Below are 4,318 nucleotides of genomic sequence, written 5' to 3'. Positions count from 1 at the left end.
ATGCGAAAATGGCATCTTTTAAATGTGTACTCATAGAAGTTTAAATTGTATTCCTAGCTGTCTTTAGTATTTACCCAAAGGAATGCTCCTTATTTCAAAAAAAAAATTTACTATTCTGATATGAGTTTCAAGTCCAGTAATGCCCCTTTACCTATTCTGGCGACGGACACGGATAGGGGTGTTACACTAAATACATGGTAAAACAAAATTTTTAGGCTTTCTGAGCATTCTAAAGTCTATAAATACCAATTAGAAGAAGACCTAAGGGAGCACTCAAAGAAGATCGAAGAAACCACTCAAAAAACGCCATCGGAATCAACTCAGAAGCAGATCTCCCTCAACATCAAATATCTCCATTTAATTTCTTTCAAAGTTTTATTGAGTTTCTTTATGCCTTGTGCTTATTTTGACTTTGAGATGTTTTCATTCAAGATTATGAACTAAATTCCTTAGATACCTAAGGAAGGTGAAACTTATGATGAATCTTATTATTTGATATTTGGTTTACACGATAAATACTTTATTCTTGTTCTCAATTATGTATTCTTATTTCTTGTTTTAATATTTTTGAGATATTAATTCGAGTTTAATGTGCTTATTTTAGTACAACAAAAGTCCATGTTTAAGAGTAGATCTAGTATAATTGAGTGGAGTTGCATGCAATCCTAGAGATAGGATGACATAAATCTACCGGATTATAGTCAAATCTAATAGGGGAATACATAGATTGAGTTAATGCGACAATAAGGGTTTTAATTAGAAAGAGATTTCAATTAATCAACCTAGAATCAGTTGTTCTTACTCTCGAAAAAGATATTAACATAATTTAGGGATTTTTGCAGATCAAGACACAAGTGAATAAATCATTTAATTTAGATTCATAATAATAGGTGAAGTCTAGGTGGATTCTTTCCTGGATATTGTCTATCTCATTGGTTATCTTCAATTATTTTCCTATTTCATTCTCTGTTGCATTCTTTGTTTGATTAGTTTAGTAATTTTAAATTAAAAATAATCACTCCAATTTGTCGGCTAAATAATAGGAAAACGATAATTACTAGTACTTTTTGTCCTCGTGGATATGATATTCCCTACTTACCATAGCTATACTATTGTTCGATAGGAGCGCTTGCCTTTTTTGTAAGTATAGTTGATTTAGTGACCATCAAGTTTTTGGCACCGTTGCCGAGGACTAAAATATTAGGAACACTCGATTTTTATTAATTTAGCCATTTTTATTTTTGTTATATTTGTATTTTTAGTTTAATTTTTCTTTTATTTGCTTCTGATAGGCTCCCTTAGTTTATGACCAGAAGAAACCTGTTGGGACCATTATTATTTGATAGTGAAATTGAAAGTACAGCTCGCAGAAATCATAGAGAAGCAAGGCAGAGTTGACAAAGTATAGTAGACGAGTAAGAGGACGTTATTATTACTGAAGAGATGGGTGATAATCATAATAATTAGCTACCTCCTGCGGTTGCTGCAAATCCTGCAAATCCAAATCCTGTTCCTCGTACTATGTATGATTATGCCAAGCCCACTCTAACTGGGGCTGAATCGAGTATTATGAGACCCACTATTGCTGCAAATAATTTTGAACTGAAGCCGAACACTATTCAAATGGTACAACTATTTGTTTAGTTTGATGGTTTGTAAGATGAAGATCCAAATACTCATTTGGCTAATTTTTAGGAAGTTTGTGATACTTTCAAGATAAATGGAATTTCTGACGACGCCATTCGCCTATTGTTATTCCCTTTCTCGTTGAGAAACAAAGCTAAACAGTGGTTGAATTCATTGCCACGAGGTTCTATCACTACATGGGATCAAATGAATGAGAAATTCCTACTGAAGTATTTCCCGCCGGCTAAGACAACCAAGTTAAGGAATGATATCTCTTATTTTGTTTAGATTGACTCAGAGACCCTATATGATGCATGAGAGAGGTATAAGGATTTATTGAGACGGTGCCCTCACCATGGGTTACCTCTATGGCTACAGGTTCAAACCTTCTAAAATAGTTTGAATCCCTCAACTAGGCAATTGATCGATGTAGTAGCCAGTGGAACTCTGAACAATAAAACATCTGAAGTGGCTTATGAATTTATAGAGGAGATGGTACTAAATAATTATTAGTGGCAAGTCATGAGGACGAAGCTAATGAAAGCAGCCAGTGTTTTCAATTTAGATGTGGTCACCATGTTATCAAATTAAGTAAAACAATTAAATAAGAAAATTGATGGTTTATATGTTTCTACATAGGTGCATCTGGTGATGCAGTGTGATACGAATGGAGGAGGAATGAATAATCCAGAATGTTTATCTTACGGACCTAGCATAGAAAACAAACAAATAAATTATATGAGTAATAATTCTAGGCCTCAAAATAACCTTTACAGTAACACCTATAATGTGGGTTGAAGGAACCATCCTAATTTTTTTGGGGTGGTCAAAGAAATCAAAGAGCACAACCCCCTCCAAGCTTCCAACAACAACCTTACTAGCAAGAGAAAAAGTTAAATCTCGAGGAAAGGTTGACAAAGTTTATCTTGGTGTTAGAAACTTGATTTCAAAACACTAAAGCAGCACTTAAAAATTAGCAAATGTCAATTTAGGGACTCGAGAATCAAATCGGTCAACCTACTAAACTAATTTCGGAAAGACCACAAGGTAGTTTGCCTAGCAATACCGAAACTAACCCTAAAGAGTAACTTTATACAATTACTGTGCGAGATGAAGAAAGGTTAGTCGAATATGAACCAAAATTGAAGCAATAAGTTGTGGTAAGTAACAATAAGGGTCGAGGTAAGCCAGAATGAACAAAAACCAGTTGGTAAAGAATATAAACCTCGAGTGTCATATCTTAACGTGATGAAGAAAGACCATACAAACGAACAATTTGGTAAATTTCTTACATTTTTGAAAAAATTACAAATTAACTTACTGTTTACTGAAGCTCTTTTGCAGATGCCCAATTCTGTTAAATTTTTAAAGGAGCTTTTGCAAACAAACAGAAGTTAGATGATTCACCACATGTGGAGCAAAATGTAGTTTGCTTGGCTATACTACAAAATAAACTACCCAACAAACTGAAAGATCCAGGGAGTTTTACTATTCCTTGTTTAATTGGTAGTTTGAATATTAATAATGCTTTGGCTGATTTAGGAGCTAGTATTAATGTCATGCCCTATAAAATGTTTAAGCAATTAGGTATTGGGAAACCCAAACATACTAGGATGAGTATTCAATTAGCAGATAGAACCATTAGATTTCCTAGGGGTATTTTTGAAGATGTTCTTGTAAAAATTGATAAATTCATATTCCTAGTTGATTTTGTTGTTTTAGATATGGATAAGGATAGTGATGTACCTCTGATTCTAGGTCGACCCTTTTCAGCAACTACTAGAACTATAATTGATGTTGGTACGGCTGAGTTAATACTTTGAGTAGGCGGCGAAACAATTACACTCTTAGCTCGTGATTCTATTAAGACATCTAGTGATCGAGATGATTTTAAAAGTTCTGTTAATATGAGTAACCTTGTGGCTCAACCTTCTTTGCAGCAAATCCCTTAAAATAATGTAAAGGAGCCACATGTCAGTCCATACGATAGAAATAGAATGGCTCATGAGAATGAATGTTACAAATCGATGAACTAGATGAATGGCGAACACATGTTAGGGAGAAACCGAGAATACACGATGAAGAGCCAAAATGACACCCTGTCAAGCATGTGGATGGAATGAACCAATTTAAAGTTGGGGACAAGGTACTGCTAGATAAAACAGATCCTCGAATTGCCACTTCGGAGCTTGATGCAAACGGATCAAATCCTTTTACGGTTCTGAATATCTTCCCATGCGGTATAGTAGAGGTAACTCATTCTGAATTTGCCACATTTAAGGTAAATAGTACTCGATTCAAATCTTATCTTGATAATAGAATTGACAACGAGAAAGAGGAGCTTCAGCTCCGCGAACCACAGTGACCATGCAAATATGAGGTAAGTCGAGCTTAGACTTTAAATAAGCGCCTCTCGGGAGGCAACCCGAGTGTTAACACCGTTAATTTTCTTAATATCATTTCATGTTATTTTTAAAATTAATTAATTTTCAAAAAAAATCTTGAAAAAAAATGTGTGTTTTTGACCCACATGGCCTGGCCACACTGGCATGTCCCAGGCCATGTACATAATAAGGGGTTCGATAGTGAGTTACACGGCCTGGCGACATGGCCATGTGGCCCACACGGCCTAGACACATGGGCGTGTCCTAAGCTGTGTGAAACTTGAAACTAATTTTTTCAATTTTATTCC

At 35.0% G+C, this 4,318-nt stretch overlaps 1 non-coding gene across 1 annotated transcript; it reads right to left on the bottom strand.

Annotated features, from left to right (window-relative positions):
* Nucleotides 1–1,881: 1,881 nt before the first annotated feature.
* Nucleotides 1,882–1,988, bottom strand: LOC121207322 (small nucleolar RNA R71). Its single transcript, XR_005902412.1, has one exon. It is a non-coding gene; the product is annotated as a small nucleolar RNA R71 (small nucleolar RNA).
* Nucleotides 1,989–4,318: the final 2,330 nt, after the last annotated feature.

This window comes from Gossypium hirsutum, chromosome A09, assembly GCF_007990345.1.
Source record: "Gossypium hirsutum isolate 1008001.06 chromosome A09, Gossypium_hirsutum_v2.1, whole genome shotgun sequence".
NCBI classification, from domain to species: Eukaryota; Viridiplantae; Streptophyta; class Magnoliopsida; order Malvales; family Malvaceae; genus Gossypium; species Gossypium hirsutum.
The sequence above is the reverse complement of the archived record's forward strand: the minus strand, read 5'-3'. Positions and strand labels throughout refer to the sequence as shown.